Below are 11960 nucleotides of genomic sequence, written 5' to 3' on the forward strand. Positions count from 1 at the left end.
ATTTCCACAACTAAAATCTCAGAAGTAACATACTATCAATTTGCAATGATTAGATTATAAAAAATTTAAAAATAATAAAAAGAATCGGTTGAAACATTTTATCAACAGTAGAAAACGCTTGATTTGTGTATTTTTCAAAAGAGACTAACATAACAAGCTTTATTACTTTATATGTCTCAAAATAATATTAAAAAAATTTTCAATGTGTGATATCTACATAGAAAAATAAGTTACCTAAGAATTATTATTAATTTTATTTACTAATTATCGTTTCAGTTTTTTATTTTAATTGTCGAAACTGTAATAAATTCTAAACTAGTTAATAAATAATTTTAAAAACTTGGTTAATTTGTAGAATACTTAAATCTTAAAAGTTTAAATTGTTTGTAGCTCACTTTTACTTTAAACCAGTATTTATTTCAGTTAAATCAGTTTACTGTTTTTAGGTTTATATTAAGTCTTTTTTTTTTTGCTTAACTTCAATCGATCAAAATTTCATAGGTAATTAAGTAACAAAATGACATTTAGAAGTCTCCCTGGTAAACAACAAAATAAGTTTGTAGAACTACCTTGTAAGAAGAACCTAAAAATAAAACTTTAACACAAAGTAACAAAAGTAAAAACAACAACTTTCTTACATAGTTACTTCCGTATACATTTGAACTTCAATGTTTTTCAGTAGATTCTTTTTACGTATTTGATTAAATAAATTATATTATAATATTGATCTTTATAACATGGGTTCGTAATAGTAATACTTAAAGTTGATTTCTTTATACTTATTAACCCAAAATTTAAAACTGTTATAAAAGTATATTTTGCTAAATGTTTAGGTTGTTAAGCTTAGTAACTAAATACTGTTAATTTAGTAAAACTAAAGAAGTACAAATAATTAAGATTTTATTTTTAATTTCTTTACTAAATTGCAAAACTAAGAAATTTTTTGGAACTTACTTCAATACTATTTTTAATACACACTTAACAACTTTTATAATATTCAAACATTAATTTCAAATATTTCAATTAATATAACTATTTAACCATCATATTGTTATTACACAAATTTAGTGCTAAATTGTTTTTTTTGCTGTTAAAATTGTTATAACTGTTTAAATTGTTAATTGGTTTTCTACCTGAATAAACATAACAATATTAAAAAACATACTTAAAACAGATTGAACCATATTCTTAAGTTTAGGTATTACTTTTTAGTGTTACGTAATAAATTAATCATGTTGTTTATTGTTAACAATTTTTAGATAAGAATAGTTTTAAATTATTTTAAACGAAGTAAGATAAAAAAACAAAGTTTTAGTAAAAAAAAACTATGTTTTTGTGATAGATATGTTCACTTTGCATTTCACTTTTAATACTTTAATTGATTTAGGTAATTGTCTAATATAACTTCTAAACCTACTACTTAAATTATTAACTGTCATATTATACATACACTGAAAAATAAACTGAAATACCTAATCGCTTTAAAATTCTGTGATTAATAAATATTCTTATAAATTTAAACTATGAATCAGTAGAAACGATATAGTTTTTTTCATTAAAACTAAGCGTGAATATTCTTGTCTAAGAATGAAAACAGAGCAGAAAACAGAAGATGAAATTTTAGACTTAAAATACCAATGAAAAAATCAATCAGACAGCAGATGTTATATCAATGATTAATACAGAACCTATGGATAAAACTAAAGCTGTCACGAAGAGCTTTATTATTCATTATTGTAACACTGGTATAAAACTCTATAATATTAGAGGTACAAAAGTTAAGATGAAGTCTTTTAAATAAAGAATTAATTTTAAGAAGCAAACTAACATCAACAAATAATTAATTACAGTTTTAAAGTCGTGCTAATATTACCTGTTAAAATTAGAGATAATTGAATTACTTTTGTTATCATGTTACGCCGAAAATGATGATGAATAGAACTAAAATTTTTAATCATAAATAGTATTCTATCAAACAAAAACAAAACATTTTTTTGTGTTATATCGTAATTAATTTGAACTTGTGAATTCATTCACTATAAAAAGACAGTATTTTGCAAAAATTGTCCTGTAAAAAAGTATTTGCCAAAAACATAAGCACAAGTAAACATAGAAGTTGAATGAAGGAAAATATCAAAATATTTTGTTTCTTTTTTGTAAATAACTTTACAAATTAACTTAATTAGGATAGTCATTTTACCTTGAAACTCAAAAATACCCAAAAAAAGCTAAAATTTTAAAATCCAGGCATTAAAATTTATATTAATGAGTTTTCATGCCCATTGTGCTATTGAATTTATTATAAAAAAATTTGGATTGCTTTTTTAACTTAAATTAGAAAATTATAGCTTCTTTTTCCTTCAAGTTTCGTGTTTTTCAAAGTAGTTAAACAAAAAAAAAACTTTATCAACAGTTAGTATAATTGATTATCTAACTTTATACACTTCTCACAACTTCAAAATAACTTAAATATTGTTTAGGAAAAAATACTCAACTTATAAAGAACAACTAAAATTTAAAAAGTTAATGTTTTCTTAAAGTAATTTTTAGACATAAAATTCAGCAAACTATCAATAATTACTTTTAGGTTATTAATTAAAACTTCATTTATCCTTAATTTGGATTTTCTTAATATTTCTAAAGTTTAAAGAGGATAATTTTGTCAAGTTCAAAACTAGAAAAAAAATGCAAGAAAGAAAAGTTCTAGTTTTTCCACCAAAAGTTTTGTATCAAAATAGATATTGCAATCAAAATGGTTTCAGTATTTTAGTTTGTGGAGGAAAAAATAAAAGTGACAAAATAGTAAATAGTATTTATAAACTAGATGGTCCTGAATTTAAATGCGAAAAAAAGTATATTTCAATGCCAAATGAACTTTCTTTTTGCAAAACTGTGGTTATAAATTCTAATTTGTTTATTTTGGGTGGTTTGTCACAAAATGAAAAGTTTAATAAATCCATTTTAAAGTTTTGTAACAAAACTAAAACTTGGTCATCTAAAGTGCAATTTTGTCTAGACAACAATTACTTTTGTAGTTGTTCCTTCAAGAAAAGCTTGTATGTAATTTATGAAACTGCTCAATGTTTTATCTACAATTTGAAAAAGTAGATATTGGACTTCATTAAGTAAAATGAAACAGTGAAGAGCAAATGCATCTTGTACAATTTTCGAAGGTAAAATTGTTGTTACTGGAGGTATGATGGTAGACTAAAATCAGTCGAAGCATATGATTATTATGAAAACAATTGGAATTATTTACCAGATATGATTAAAGAAAGAGATTATCACGCTTCAGTTAGCATGGGTAACAAGTTGTTTGTTATTGGTGGATGGAGTACTACAAGCAATGAAGTATTTGACAGTTTTTCAAGAAAGTTTACTTGTTTAAGTTATCTGACAATTAAACCAAAAGTACCACTTTTGTGTAAAGCTGTTGGTGTTGGTCGTAAAATCTTAGTATTTTTCAATATATATTTTCCATCAGATGAAACAAAAATTTTTATTTATTTTTTTATTTATACTAAATTGATTTATTCAAGTTATATCAAATATAACTTAGAATAAAGTTAACATAAAATTTCTTTGTTTTTGAACTAATGCTTCTTTTTTATTTTTACGGTTATGGTTACTTTACTGCGTTGAACTTATCTTGGACGTTGTTATATTTACTAATTTTTATTGATTTTCTACTTAGTTTAATAAAAATTAATTTGGCTCTTATGTTTAGTATGGTTAGGTATTTATTATTTTGAAGTAATAAAAAAGTAAATTTTTTATAGTGATTGTAGATTAGATTAAATGTTTTACAAAACTGATAAATATTCATGTATTTAAATGTTCTCTATAGTATGTCATTCCAACAACATTTTCTTATCATAACTAGTTGTAGAAGTAAGCAAATAAAGTATTTCAGATTATTCATTTAAATTTTTGAATGTAACTTCAGAAATAGTTTAATACGACAAAGAAAAAGGAAATCCATTAGATAACAAGGTTGTTAAAAAAGGGAGATTTAACGTAACTTTTTCATGTTATTTTGAATTCTGTACATTCTTAGATCAAATTTGTTAATATGTTAGTTGTTTTTGTTTTGTTTTATCTATAGCTGTTACATAATAATATATTTTAAAGAATGTGTCTTTAGTTAAACATGTTAAAACGAATCAAACAACCACGGTATAACAGCTTAACTTTAAACATCCAGTATCGTTACTTAAGTACTTAAACACAACAAAATCACTCTGAAAATAAGCTAAAAACCAGCCCAACTAAAGCCAAAAAAATGCGCTATAAGCAAAAAAAAAACTAACTACGTTCTCTCAAAAAGAAGAAAATGCAAATAGTAAAATATAATTTTTTAAGTTGAATTAATGATTTTTGTAATTTAACATCGTTAATAAATATAAGCAAATGTAACGAATATAAGTTTATATTACATTATAAAAATTATGAATAATAATTTGAACTTAAATAGCCAGTTTTATTACAGAAATTTTAAAATATATTTGCAAAACCTTATTCTTTAACTTACAACCAAAATATCAAAAATAAACACGTTTTTAAGTTTAAATACTTAAAAGTTATTTTTTTAAAACTTAAATTTTTAATAATGTACTATTATGTGTTTTTTATACTTTGTTACTAAATTGTAACATTCCAAATACCATGATAATCAATTTAAAGTTTTGTCAAATGTATTTAATTTGGATTAGTAGTACAAATATTTTAAATATTTGTAAAAAGAAAATTAACATGTTATGTTTAGATACATTTTTATAGTTCTTATTTTAATTTTAATCAATATAATTCACCTTTTAACATCTTCTCGAATAATAATAAAAAAGTATAGTCATTGTTCTAAAAGTATTTTTTTACAGATGAGAAGAAAATTATTTAAAACTTTAGTTAACGAAATATTATCTATTTTAACAGCTATAAAATAAAAGTGTGTAAATTTTTTTTCTATAAATGAAATTTTTATTAATTTTTAAAAACTGAACAATTGCATAAAACATAGTCGTATGGATATAACTGCTTTTTAGATGACAAAGTTTTAGTTTTATTAAAAAAATTTTCAACATATCTTATAAGACTATTTTTCGAATATTCACCACACACAAACAAATCAGAGTCAATTACACAGTTTTACAATAATTTTCGTTATTTAGCATTGAAGTATAATTTTTACATTTAAGTTTCGGACCATTTAGTTTGTAAACAACTTAGAATTGTTTTGTTTTTAAAAATTCCTCCAAAAATCAAAAGATTGTAATCACCTTTCTTGCAATTTCTATTTTTTACAAATCTTTTGGTGGAAAATCAAAACTTTTTCTTTCTTACATTGTTACTTTTGGTTACGATCGATTTCAACTTAGAAAGATCTGAAAATAAACCAGTATGTTAAATAACTAACATCTACTTTAAAGTATTGATTACAAAATAAATATTTAAAGATAAAATGCAACTAATTAAATTGTTATAAAGTAAAACTTTATTTGCTAAATACTACTTTATTTAACTGATGAAGTTTAAGAAGAGTAATGTTTGACAGATACATGTATTTAATAACTGTAGGATTCTTTTTTTATATAAAAAATATACAGTACCTTATTTTTTGAATTCATAAAATTTAAATTTTTTAGTTTGATTAATATCAAACAGGTTATTTTCTATGTTAACATTGTAACAACAGTAATAACTTTTTATTTATTAGAAAAATCTTGAATGGTTGTCAAATACATAGTTGTACAATTACTACCTCATACAAAGTTATTTAATAAAAACTTCTAACGTTTGTTTAAAAGTAATTTAAAAAGAAAATAGTTAGTCATACAGCTTAAGTTTGCTAAAATAGTACATCTTAAAATAAAGTATAGTTTTACAAAAAAATATTTCTAGTATAAGTTTTTTTATTTTAAATTGCTATTTAAACCTTTAAATATACAAAAGAGATCAAGTTAATATTAATAATTTTCTTTTTTTATTTATTAAAATTTGTTTTTATTTAGTTTATCTTATTCTAAAACATGTATTACTAATCAATATTACAAGTTAAAAAAAAACACAAACAATTTTAAAGTTAAAATGTTTTTTTGGTAATCTTAAAAGATAATTTTACTACAATGTTAATTAATGAAAGTTTTTAGTTTGAAAAATCTAAGTAGTTTTTCAATTTCAACTTAATTATTGTTTATTAAAAACAGTTTTAGGTTTTGTTTTTTTAAACAAGTTGAAGAAAATTGATATAAAAAAAAGGTAATAAAAGTTAGAATAATATATAATTTACTTTTCTATGTATATCACAACTTCAAAGTAATTGAAATATTGTAAAAGAAGAACACTATAAATAAATAAATTCATAGTTGATCTTTGCTTAAACTGATAAGACTTTAGTTGTCTGTTATACATCTCTTTCAGATATTCTTAAATTCATCAAAGTTAAATAAAATGTAAAAATGCAAGAAGGAAAAGGTGTTTATTTTCCACCGAAAATTTTGTATGATAATAGATATTGCAACCAATATGATTTCAGTATTTTAGTTTGTGGAGGAATAAACAAGAAAACAATATAGTTGTTTGTAGTGTTTATAAACTAGATGGTCGTGAACTAAATTGTGAAAAGTTTACTTCAATGTCAAAGAAGTCCTATAAGTGTAAAACTGCAGTTGTTAATTCTGATTTGTTTTGTTTAGGTGATTATTCGCTAGGTAGCTACTAAAATCACACTGTTTTTAAGTTTTGTAATAAATCTAAAACTTGGTCTAATGAAACGCAATTAAATCTAGACGATAATGCTTTTTTTGTTTGTTCTTTCAAGATGAACTAATATGTAGTTTATCAAAAGGGTAAATATTTGGTTTATAATTTGAAAATAAAAAATTTGACCGAATTCGCTAAAATGAAGCAAACTAGATATAATGCAGGTTGTACAGTTTTTGAAAGCAAAGTTATTGTTACTGGAGGTTATAAGAAATCAGTAGAAGCATATGGCTATTATGAAAACGAATGGAAGTATTTACCTGATATTATCGAATCAAGAAGTAGCCATGCTTCAATTAGCATGGGTAATAAACTGTTCGTTATTGGTGGGTATTATTATTCGAACTATGAAGTATTTGAGAATTTGTACAGAAAGTTTACCTTGTTTGATGTACCTTGTTCAAAAGCTATGTGTCAAAGCTGTTAGTATTGGCTTTAATATTATATTATTATCTAGTGAACGTGATGACACACAAGTGCATATCTACAATTTTTCAAACAACTATTGAAGTTATCTTGATGTAGAACCTTTTTCTAAAATCAGCTGTGTTAAATGACCTAAAAGTTGGAAGTTTTGTTTGACTGTTTTTCTAAGTGTATGTTGTGTTTATATTTTATAATTAGTTTTTGTTAACTTTGTGTTGTTTGGCTTAAGCTTCTGTTTTCTATTGTTTAGAATGTTTAAAAATACAAATATTCTACTATTCGTTATTAATTTGTAAAACATGATTGGAAAATGATTAGATACAGGTTAACAACTCTAGCTTATATCAGTACTTCACTTTTTTCACTATTAGTAATAAGCGGATGAAGTCAGTGTACACAATTTGTATAAAAAGTTGCAAATAATTCTTATAAATCAAAACTTTAATATTTGACTTTTAACGCATATTTAAAAATCGCTTACATATTTATTTGTACTGATAAAACACAAAAATTATCTGGTATTTTGTTATGTTCACATTAATTAGTGTAAATTTTTTCAAACTATCCAATCTAAGACAAACTAAGTATAAAAAAACGATTACAGGTTAAATATAATCTGCAAACTAAAATTAAGCAAAAGTGTTATTAAAAACATTTTTTAAATTGAATCTTTGATAGTAAACACTTAATAATGTTATAAAGTTGTTCTAGGCTTAATAAAGTTGATAAATTCTAAAAATATATTTATAGCAAGCTTATCATAGATATATCATATTTTTTCGCAAACAGTTTTTTAGTATACAATAAAGGTTAAGAGATTCAACTAATGTAATTGTTAGTTATAATCAATCTTTTAATCAAATCTTAAATTACTTTTTTATGATTTGTATTTAAAATTGGAAAGAATTACAAAAGTTTCAATAAAACTAAGTTACTATTTTTTTTAATTTTTTTAGTACTGCTTAAAATTTCCTGAGCAATTTGATTTGAATAAATTTTATTTAATTGTTCTGACAAACGATTTTATTATTATCCGATGTTTACAATCATTTTCAAATAAGGTAATAAATAATCCTTCTGATTAAAAATTAATTTAATATTTTAGGAATGTATGGTTGAGTATTTTCAATTAAAGCTGAGGCAACATATTTTGACTACTATACGTATTTTGTTTAACTTTGACAAAACTAGCCAAATTCTTTGAATATTTAATTAATTAAGCCAAAAATTATACAGCATATATGAAAATTTAAAGTTTGCTAAAAGTGGAACAATAATAAAGCAAACTGACAAATTTTATTACTCTGTTTATATTTTACAAATCGTTTTTTCATTTTTTAACAGCCTTATTGAATATTAAAGTTTCATTTAAGTCAATATTTTATTTGATAAATGCTTAAGTCTTTTTTTTAATTATTTTTTATAACGATAAGTAGTTTGTTACGTTTTAATTTTATTGGTATACGAAAAAAACAATCTATGACTAAATAACCTTTATTCACTTTCAGTTATTTGAAATATTGTTTTTGATTTTATGTACATATAATTTATATATAAAAACCTCGTAAAATAAATATATTAGAAAGTGTTTTTATCAGCTAAAGTAAACGTAAAAGATGATTGAAGGTAATACTTTTTGTAACTTTATTTATTTTAAGGTTAAAATTAAGTTGTTCTTATGAAACAGTGGTACAACTTACTATTTCCAAAACATTTTTAGTTTTTAACTTGGCGGTAAACGTACATGATTAAACAAGAACAACTTGAGCTGATATGAAAGATCTTCTTGTAGTTATCAAATAAAAAGTATGAAATGAGTTGGCAAGGTTTGATTTTTTTCAACTTGAAATTAATTATTTCAACTAAAATGATTTGACTAAAACTTACTTTAGCTGTTAAATTAAATTAATTAACGTGACCATTCAAGTTTAATTTCAGATTAGCAATTAAAAAAAAAAATTATTTATTAATTTGCTTTAAGCAAATAAAGTTTTCATAATTTTATTCTAAATACAAATTTTTAAAGCAAAAATGCTTATTAATATTTTCTAATTACTAGCTCGATTCGTTATACTAATACGTTCAAATTTAAATTAACTAAAATCTTAGTATTATAAACGAAGTTTAATTGATTTTCTTTTTATTATTTTAACTTATTTTATTTTTTGCAGTTAAAATTATTATAAAAAAGTAAACTTATATAATATAAACATAAAAACCGCATTATAATAATCAGGAATATTATGAATCGGCGTTAGAATTTTTTTTTATTTTAATTTAGAACTAATCAGGTTTCGATAAATATTTTTTACAATCATTGTTCTAAAACCTTTGAATGCTAAACTTAAGACTAATGTACCGATTTATTTTAAAAAATTTATCAATAAATGAGTAAACAGAAAAGCAAAACTTAATCAATTTCAGTCATTTTAAACATAAACCAGAAAAAAACAAAAACTAGTAAATTTAAGTATATGTTAACTTAATAGTAACATACATCAATTTCTTCTTTGTATTTACAGAAAAGTTTTGAGTAAAACGATTTTCTTACTCAGCCTTCAATTTTAGTCTGAAATATATTAATAAAACTTTAACCAGTCAAACTATTTACAACTTTGATTTTCTTTTCTGACCAGCTTTCATTAACTACATCAAAAATAAATACTTTAGTTTCGAATGACTGGCACTTTGTAGAATATACTATAACTTTATCACGACCGCAAACAGCTTCACATATGCCCAAACTTTTAATTAAACCAGTACTAATTCGAGAAAATTTTCTTGAAAAACTGTCAAAAACTTCAATATTTAAACTAATAAATCCACCAATAACAAATAACTTATTACCCATGCTAACTAAAGCATGGCATACTCTCGTTTCAATATTATCAGGTAAATAAGTCCATTTGTTTTCATAACAATCATATGCTTCGGCCGAAGTAGAAAAACTTCTAATAACAACAATTTTACCTTCAAAAGCTGTACAAGCTAAATCGTTCCTGGTCTGTTGTGTATCAGCTAGTCTGGTCCATTTGTTTTCTTTTAAATTGTAAACATAACATTTACCATTTTCATTAATTATATACAATTTTTTTTTTGAAAGTACAAACACAAAAATATTTGTTAACTTGATTTAATTCTGTTTTACATGACCAAGTTTTACTTTTAGTACAAAACTTTCTAAAATACTTATCGTAAGCACTATGTGGCGAATACCCACCAAAAACAAATAAATTTGAATCAATTACAGCAGTTTTACAATAACTACGGGGATTTAGCATTGAAGCATAATTTTCACATTCAAATGTACTACCATCTAGTTTAAATATGTTCTTCAAATTATTGTCTTTTTTATTCTTTCCCCCACAAACTAAAACACTGAAATCATCTTGGTTGCAATATATACTTTCATACAAAACTTTAGATGGTTTATCAAAACGTTTTTTTTCTTGCATTGTTACTGGTGTTGAACTTGCTAAACAAGATTTCATTTAGTTTTATAGATTCCAAGAAGATTCAGTCTAGAGTTTGAATGTTAAATGTATCAGTGATTACTTAACTTTAATACTTTTTAAACGAACAAACTAAATACAATATTTTATAAAATGTATTTGTAACAAATTTTAATTCTTAATGTGATTTGAAAAATAAGCAAGTAATTTTTAAAATATTATTTATTATTAAGTTTTATTTAAACTAAACTTTTAAATATAAGTTTTGGTTTTTCAACATTAAGAAAAATCTTCTTCTTAAAATAGTTAGCTTTATATATAATATCTTAATAGTTGTGTGGAAATGTTAATGTTGTCTATTTATAACTTGTATTATAAAGCTTTTGATGTTTAAAGATGTTTTAAAAGCACAAAACTTAAAACCATACAAAACAAAAATCCTAAAATTTTAAGTTTAAATATAATACCATTGAAAACATTCTGAACAATAGAACATAATATTTATAGCAATAATAAGGTAATAACATTGAAAATAAAATATTTAAATAAAGGTATTATTTTAACTAAATCTATATAGAAACATATTTTTTGCAATGGTGTAGTTGAAAAGTTTAAAGTTTTGTTATTTATTTGAAAATGAGGACTTCAAAGTAGGGTCTATAGCAGGGTTCTAAGCAACTCTAGTTTAGAATTGCTTATAGATAAAGTTTATATGATTTCAAACTTTGCTTGTACTATTTTAAGGTTTAAATCTACTATGTAATTAGCGAAAACAACAATTTAAATCCACTAACTTTGTTGAATAAAACTAAAACTTAATCTAAATAATGAATTAAACAGACTTTAAAGTACTACCAAAATTACTTATGTTTAAAAACTATTTATAAGTTTTAAGTTACATTTTACTACTCAGTTTTGAAAATGTTTGAAAGATATAAGAAAATAAAATGTTTATGTCGTTATTCCAAACGGATTAAAATGTAGTAACATAAATTAAATTTATGTACCTTACATTGACTTTAATCTTCACTGAAACTGTATGTTTTCATAAAATAAAGTCTTATGAAACTAAACTTTTAAAGTTAACAAATGATACGTTATGTAATTTCCATTTCAATATTCAATTTGTTAACAAAAATCTAAGTTTTGGAATTACTAATGAAAATTGTTAGATAGCTTTTAGTTGTGAGGAAAAGATCTACTGTACTTAAATAATAAATTAAAATGCTACCTAAACTAAATAGATACCTTATATTTGTTTTTAATTTTATTATTTTTCATAATACATTCATTTTTAGGTGGGTACTCGGAAAATAATAAATT

This window comes from Thalia democratica, chromosome 3, assembly GCF_965202585.1.
Source record: "Thalia democratica chromosome 3, ktThaDemo2.hap1.1, whole genome shotgun sequence".
In the NCBI taxonomy this organism is placed as follows: Eukaryota; Metazoa; Chordata; class Thaliacea; order Salpida; family Salpidae; genus Thalia; species Thalia democratica.